Source organism: Bos indicus, chromosome 7 (assembly GCF_029378745.1).
Source record: "Bos indicus isolate NIAB-ARS_2022 breed Sahiwal x Tharparkar chromosome 7, NIAB-ARS_B.indTharparkar_mat_pri_1.0, whole genome shotgun sequence".
NCBI lineage: Eukaryota > Metazoa > Chordata > Mammalia > Artiodactyla > Bovidae > Bos > Bos indicus.
Window position 1 is genome coordinate 38,358,100 of NC_091766.1, and position 8,649 is coordinate 38,366,748.

Here is an 8,649-nt window from a genome sequence, read left to right on the forward strand (position 1 = left end):
ACACAGCATGAAAGCCTGAAACTCAGCTTCGAGGCTGCTGCCCGCTCCCACGCTCTGCCGCTCAGGGTGGGGGCTCTGCCCACCCCGCCCCACCCTGGCCAGTCTCCCAGGCAGCAGCTGGTTGCCGCCTGGCTGGGCTGCAGCTGTCTCTGCCTGCCTGGTCCTCCCCTGGGGAGGCCGTCATGGCCCTGTTCTCAAACACCCTCTGGGGGAGGGTGGAGAGATCAGCTTCTCAGGGCTCTAAGCCTGGAACTTCTCCGGCTCCATCCCAGCAGTCACTGCTGCTCTTCAGCCCCCCAATCCACAGAAGAGGTTCCTGACCCAGTGCCTGGCACTCTCTGTGGCCCTGCTCGGCCCTGCTGAATCAGGAGCTCCCATCCAGGACAGACCCTTGGTGGAAGCTCCTGGGTTGCCCCCAGAACCTCTAGGGGATGGTGGCTGAAAGTACAAACGGTCAGAAGGGGCTAGGAATACGGATTTGGGACTAGGGCCATCCTGGAAGACGGAGCAGCAGCCACACTTCTCTTCCTAGTCCAGGTTTCCTCTTTGTCTCCTCTTTCTATTCCTCTTTGCCTCACTATGTCCCATCTTCCTGCACAAAACTGTACCTCCTCCAGGAGCCCCCATCTTGGAGAAGGCACCAGAGAAAAACCCAGGGAGTCTTCCCTGACCACTTCTTTTCCCTCAGGAGCCCTGTTCCCCAACAGAATGAGAGAAAACTGGACTTGGAGCTAGGAAGTTCAGAGTTGCCACTTCCACGGTCCCATGGCCACTGTTCTCACTTATTGATCATCACTCTTCACCCACACGAGTGGTGTAGTCCTGCTTGCTTACCTCCAGGGGTTAGGGTTTAGGATGAAATGAGTCTCAGATGAGCACATGCTTGGGGAAGGACGCCCTGCAGAGTTCACATGGGTTATGCTGAGTGTTTCCCTAAGAATTGGTGAAATTCGCCTTTGCCGCATCCCTGAGTCTCAGGGCTGCCTCAAAGGGTCTCCTTCCTGCCCAAGGTCTCCTCCATCCCCTCCCCTCCTATTCCCTTGCAGGTGGCTCCACAGACAGCTTCCAAAAGCAGCTCTTGGCTTACGTTCCTCCTCCACTCAAGAACCCCCTCTGGCTCCCAGGAGTCCTCCAAACTTTCTGACTGAGCCCCTATCTCCCACTGAGGTCATTGGCTAGTGACTGCCTTCATTAACCTAGTCAAACACAGGACAGGCAGATCCCTCAAAGCCCACCCAGGGAAGAAAAGGGCTGGGAGGCTAGAGCAGTGAGTAAGGACAAGGGAGTGGCAAATGAGAACCCCCATTTTCCACTTTCCCACCGTGAGCCCACTGCTGTGCTAGGCTCAGCACAGTGGAGGGAGAGGCCCACCACTGTCCCTCATCGCAGCCTTGCCAGATATTGAGACCCTAAGGACTGCAACCTGCCAGGCTCCTCTGTCCACAGGATTCTCCAGGCAAGAAAACTGGAGTGAGTGGCAATGTCCTCCTCCAGGGGATCTTCCCAACCCAGGGATCGAAGCCAAGTCTCTTATGTCTCCTGCATTGGCAGATGGGTTTTTTACCACTAGCACCACCTGGGAAGCCCAGATAAAGATTGGTTTTCCCAATTTAATGGTAGAGAAACTGAGGATATGACGGGCCCCAGGGTCATAAGGATTAGGGTCTAAGGAAGGAGCCCAGTTGATCCCCCACACCAGGTTCCCAGCAGGTCCTATGTACATGGGAGACTCATCAGAGTGATGGAGGCAGCTGCTGCCTGGAAGGTCCTGGGGTCCCAGAGGGGTTCAGCTGCCCCTCCCTGTGCCCCCTCCCTGCTGGCCTCTCTGGCAGGCACGTGCTTACTGGGCCTTTCCACATTCCTCACGTCCCATGTCAGAATGAGACAGATGCTACTAATTCCCCCATGCGAGCTTTGCTGCTCCATCCCCCCTCCCCCAAACTCGCTCTGGGCAGCGTGGCAGCATCTGGAGCTGACACCCTTGGTCTGCCTGGGTTCCAAGCAGCTTCTCAGCTAGTGCCCACCCACCACCACCAACTGCAAGAGCCTGTCCGAAAAGCACTGGGTCACCTCCGGACTCTGCCACTCGCTCGCTGCTTGGGTCAGCCAAAGGTTCTGGTAGGAGCAACAGACAGACAGCCACTCAGATCTCAGAAGCCAGAGCCAAGAGGCAGGAGGCTGCTGGGAGGGAATCAGTGCTTGGGAGGGAGGGGTAAGCTGGCCCTGGTAAGGGGGTTGGGAGGAGGTTGAGCTATGAGCTATGACGGAAGTTACCCTCTCTGAGCCTGAAGCACGGGAATGACAACATGCCTTGGAGAGTGGTAGGAAATGCTTGGTCAAAAATGGCTGTTGTTACATGGATTAGGAGGGCATGGCCCCCAGGTCTGGGTTGCCATGATCTCATGCCTTCTTTATGGCATCTCTTCCCTGGAAGGCATGCTTATCCCCATTGCCCAGATGAGGACACTGAGGCTCAGAATGAGGAAGTGACTGGCCTGAAGTTGTTAGTCACTCAGTCGTGTCTGACTCTTGTGAGACCCCATGGACTGCAGCCCACCTGGCTCTATCCATGGAATTCTCCAGGCAAGAATACTGGAGTGGGTTGCCATTTCCTCCTCCTCCCAAGGTCGCATAGGGGCAGTGAGAGAATCAGTGCTCAGGAACGGGTGCCTTTCCCACTGCAGGGGTTGTTCCCAAAGCCCTGGTGGCCCAGTCATTCCGAGGACCAGGAGAGGCTCTGGATTTCCACGAAGTAGAAATGGAATGTCCACACAAATGGATGGTCATTCATGACACCTAAGCACAGAGGTGCTGGGCCCAGCACTTTGAGCTCCAGCCCTGTGACCTTCATCTCTGCCACCTCTGGGCCTCACATGGGCTATTCCTTCTTCTCCCCTACTTAACTGGCCAAGCCCCTCATGCCCTTTAGATCTCACTTAAACCTCATTTTTGGGGGCAGCCTCCCCAAGGCCTCCTTCCAAGTTGCGCCCCACTTCATGCTTTCATTGCTATACAGCAGGATGCTCACAAGAATCTCCTTTCCCCAGTAGTGATCCCCAGGAAGCAAGCACTGCCTTGGTAGATTTTTAACCAGTAGTTCTAAAATTTTAGCATATATCAGAATTACCTGAAGAGTTTAGATTGCTGGGTCCTACCCCAGAATTTTGTATCTAGTAGGTTTGAGTATTCTTGCCTGGAGAATCCCCATGGACAGAGGAGCCTGGCAGGCTACAGTCCACAGGGTCACAAAAAGTGAGACCTGACCGAGCTACTAAGCACACACACACACACAGAGGTTTGAGGTAAATCCTGGAAATCTGCATTTCTAACAAGTTCCCAGGGGATGCTGCTGGTCTGAGGCCACACTTTGAGAATCACATTTTAGAGAGGGATTCTGTGCTCATGGTTTAAATAACTGAAACAAAAACTTGAATGGCACAAAATGTTTTCCATGAAAAACTACCCCCTTGTCCCACCCTCTTTGCTCCCAAGAAAAACTGCCCACATTTTCTAAGTCTTCTTGCATTGCTCCCCCCGTGTTCATGCAGCCCTTGATCCAGGGCAGCAGTTACTGTCCTTGCCCCCCAACTCCCATCCAGGGCAGCACCAAGCAGAATGGAGGACAGGTGGAGGAGACTCACCCCCCAGAACAGATACACTCAGGTGCGTACCACCACCGTCTGCCCCTTCCCACACTCTAGGACCCTAACTGGGAGCCCCCTCCCATCCCTCCACCTGCTGTTGGATTTAGCCTAATCCCAGAGTATGTGTGTGAGGCAGCTGCAGTTCTCTCTGCAGGGAGAGGGCCCCCCTCCGGAGGAAATCTCCTTTTATTCTCTTGCTACCGAAATCTGACCTTCATCAGCACCTGGGCCCCTAGGCTGGGGCCTGTCCCCAAGAAGTGGCTGAGGAGATGGCGTGAAATTGCCAACAGCTGAACTCACCCAGCATTTTCCCGCATCCTCTCCTACTCAGTCGCCACTCACATTCCACAGCGCCAGTCCCTTCCAGGCCTCTGGTGCCAGCCTCTAGTTCTTGTGCTGCTGCTTGGGGCCTAGCCTGACCTGGCCCTACCAATTGCACCCACTGGCCCTGTGTCCTATGGCTGTGGGCGCCTCCCAACTCTCAATCTCCAGACCACTCTTATTCCCTTCAGGGCGTGGTTCGGCGTTCACCTCCTCCAAGAAGCCCACACTGATCTCACAGCACAGCCTAGGCATTGCGCTTCTATATACAACTAGAGTGACCCATTTATGGCCCTCTCTGTCTCACTCAGGACAGGATCCTCATGGGCTCCCTCTTGAAGTCAGGTCCAGTGCAGGGCAGGCCCACAAAGGTTTGTGAAATGACTGAATGACCTGGTAAGGACGATGATGAGGCTCCTGGTCAGGGAGGTATAGGCCCTTTCCTTTCACAGCCGAGGACCCTAGGAAACCAGGTTCCAGGAGAGGAGGGTTGGCTTGGAAGACTGAGACAGCCAGACCCATATTGGACAGCACAGCTCTACAACCTTGCCAACGGGCTAGCCCTCAGATCCTGGGGGAATGAGGTTATTATAATTGCTGGGGGACTTACTGCATGCGCTAAGTATGGCTTCACTCACACAACTGAGCTTCTGCCTAGATGACCGTGGCCCCTTCCAAGTCACTGCTGAAAACGGACATGGACTATAGCCTGCCAGGCTCTTCTGTCCATGGAACTCTCCAGGCAAGAATGCTGGAGTGGGTAGTCACTTCCTTCTCCAGGGGATCTTCCTGAGATTGAACCTGGGTCTCCTGCATTACAGGCAGATTCTTTACTGTCTGAGCTACCAGGGAAGCTCTGAAGCAGACAGGCTAGAGATAAATGATGGATGGCATAGAATTCTCTAAAGCAGCACTGGCAGGAGGACCTCTTGCAATGATGGAAATTATCCGTTTTGTCCAATACAGTAGCCACTGGCCATACATGGCTACTGAGCACTTGAAACGCAGCTCATGCGACTAAGGGATTGATTATTTTAGTTCATTTAAATACAAGTTTAAAGAGCTGTGCATTGACAAGACAGCTTCAGAGCCTTCACAAAGGGGCTCTTAAGTGTCCTGATAGGGAATTCTCTCCACCTGACAATGCTGAGGGGAAATTTTGAAATGAAGTGGTGTGCCCCTGTCCCCGTGAAGCACTTTCTCCAGTTGTGGGGATGCAATCACTTGTGAAGAGTGGGCACGCAGTCACTACGGCTGCTTCCGGGGAGAGGAACTCGGTGGATGGGGCACGGAGGGAGGGGACCTTTGTTTCTTTTGATTTTTAAACTTGATACGTGCATTGTTATTTACCAAAATTGAAATTTTTTAAAAAAATATATAAAGGCAGCAGATGTATCAATACTATTCTTATATTTACTGTGTTTACTTAATATTGTGTAATAAAAATTTTGCATATTAAAAACAAGAAAAGAGGGAATTCTCTAGCTGTCCAGTGGGCAGGACACTGCACTTTCACTGCCATGGTTCAGTTCAGTTCATTTCAGTTGCTCAGTCGTGTCCAACTCTTTGTGACCCCATGGACTGCAGCACACCAGGCTTCCCTGTCCATCACCAACTCCCGGAGCTTGCTCAAATTCATGTCCATCGAGTTGGTGATGCCATCCAACCATCTCGTCCTCTGTTCTCCCCTTCTCCTTCTGCCTTTAGTCTTTCCCAGCATCAGGGTCTTTTCAAATGAGTCAGTTCTTCACAACAGGTGGCCAAAGTATCGGAGCTTCAGCTTCAGCATCAGTCCTTCCATATTCAATCCCCAGTTGGGGAACTAACACCCTGCAAGTCATGCAGCATGGCCACAAATAATAATAATAATTCATTAAAAGAAAATAAAATATACTAGAGATGAAAAGTATCCCCTCTGAGTACACATCAGCTTCCACAGCGGCCTGGCACAAAGCTCAGGCTGTCCCAGGAGAGAGCCGCAGAGCTTCCCGGGGCCATCGCCCTCCTATATAGCCCCTCTGTCCTCCTGTTGCTTCACATGCCAGCCCAGGATGAACCCAGTCCCATTGGACAAAGCTTGAACTGACCCCTGCCCACTCCCCGAACTCCCTGCACACCCGTCCCTCATCAAGTCTCTAGACCCAGTCACCTTCTTTCTGTTTCTCTGCCACCCCAAGTTCATGAGAACTTCAGGGCTTTTGACTTGCAGGTCTCTGCAGGGAATACCAGTCCCCCGATGCTTCTGGGTTGGCTGTCAGAACAAAGGTCGTCTCCTAAGAGTGGCCTCTCCTGACCACTCTGGCCAAAGTCCCCCCTTCATTATTCCATATTTTAGCCTCTTGTTTGTTTTCTTTTACCATTATCTTATTTGCTCACTCTTTACTGACTGCCACCTCCCTAGAAGGCAAGCTCTGAGAAGCCAAGGGACCATTCTGTTCACAGTTGTACTTATCAAGAACAGGATCTGGGGGCCTTGTGGATAAGTGCTCCCTAGATATTCACGGAATGAATATGTGTTGAATGAATTTCCCAGATTCAAAATTCAAACTCCAGATTGTCAAGCTGGGAGCTAAGACAGTCTCCTCAGAACACACACATAGCCTCCTGAGGGGATCACAGTGATGAGCCCCATAGTGTCCGCCAAGGGATGGTCAACCCTCCTCCCCTCTCTGAGTGGGGCTGGGAACCCCGAGAAGGCTCAGGACCATCAGTACCCTTGCCACACCTAGGCTCAGGGTCTCTGCCTGTAAGCCAGTCAGCCTGTGTCAGGACAGCATGAAGCATCCAAGGGGGGACCTGCAAATCCACAAGGAAAAGACACTTCAAAACACTACAGGGACTTTCCTGCCAGTCCAGTGGTTAAGACTCCACACTTTGACTGCAGGGGGCACAGGTTCAATCCCGGGTTGGAGAATCAAGATTCTGCATGCTGCAAAGTGCAGCCAAAATTTAACAACAGCGGCAAAAAATCACTAAAGAGAGAGTATGATGAGGTGATTAAACAAGGAAACCAGAGGTCAGCAAGCTTATGAAGAGATCCTGAAACTCAAGAATAATGCAAGAGATGCTCTCAAGAGATGTCACTTATCACACTGCCAAAAGTTAGTGAGCTGGAGAATGCCAGCAGGGACAGGGAGTGGGAGTGGGCGGGTACCCACCTGGACTGTGGGTGCAGCTATCCCAGAGAGCTGCCTGGGAGCTTTCAACTAATTATATAAATGCATGCCCTATGATCTAGCAATTTGGCCTGAATATATACCACCCTTTCTTCCCAAACCCTCACACATAGGGGCCCACATGGGGAAGCTTGGAGGAGGGCTTGGAAGCAGTCGGGAGTCCATCCTGGGAGGTGGATGGACTACATGTACAGGGGACCCAGTGGATGCACAGCCATGTGGAAGGACCTCAGAAGCCTAGTGCTGAGTAGAAAGGGTAAGAAATGAAATGGGCTCTAAAGCATAAAGCCATTTGCACAAAAGAAATGATGATGACACAGAGAACACACATGTTATAAGTACACACACAAAGCCATTAGCACTGATGCCCGGGGCACGGGCTGATAAGAGGAGAATGAGGCTCAAAGGGAACTGAAAACCAAACAAAGGAATAAAGCCCAGGAGCTGTGTGCACCCCAGGCAGGGTTCAGTGATGCTTTCCGGAGGAGGTGACGTGGGGGCCCAAGCTGAAGAAGAAATCGGACAGATGAGGACAGGAAGGCACAGTAAATCAACAAATGTTTACTGAGCACCTACTGTATACCAGGTGCCATTCTAGTCAGTGGTTATACCCTACCCTAAAGAGCTGGAAATCTAGAGGAGAGGACAGCCATTAAATAAACACCCAGGGAAACACTGACTATAATTAACACAGACTCTGAAGATCAATCGACTGCAGCTGTGAGTGTCTACACTGGGGACCGATCCTGATCCGACGCAGGGAAGAGCTCCAAGAGGAAGTGATATTTAGTAGAAGGAGGACAGCGCTTAGCCTTGTGATGAGTGGGAGGAAAAGCATTCCAGGCAGAGGGAACAGTCTCACAGTAGTCCGGAGGCAGGCAGGAGTGGGGAGAATCCGAGCTGCTCCAGTAGAGAGGGCACATACAGAATGAGGGAGTGCATGGTCCCAGGTGAGGCCACACCATAGAGGGCTTTGCAGGCCTCGGATTTCATTCCCAGAGGAATGAAGAGATCACTGAGTGCAGGGCTGCTAATACGGAGGTGGGGAGATGGGTGAGGGGCCACTACAGTGTCTGAGTAGAGCTGGAAACTGGGACAGCACCCCCAAAGGACACATGGAGTCTCCCAGGGTGATGGAAGCAATGAGCGTTAATGCATCTAAGGAGGGACCATCCAGTTATCCTCCCATCTTCTCACTAGGGACCAACACCATCCTTCATAGCCCCATTGCAGGCTCCTATGGTAGCCAGGCGAAGGACAGAAGTGGAAATCAAAGGATGTCTTTAGAATGAGAGGGCTTGTTAATGCAGGCCGGAAGGAAACGAAGGTGGTTTTTGACAATGGCTAAGAACTGGGTGAACAGGTGGGGTCCTTGTGACTGTTTCAGGGGCCTGAGGAGGGGCTGCATGGAGGAGGGCGGGGAACACAATGGTGAATGAAAATCTAGGGACTTCCCTGGTGGTCCAGTGACTAAGACTCCATGCTCCCAATGCAGGGGGGCCGGGTTC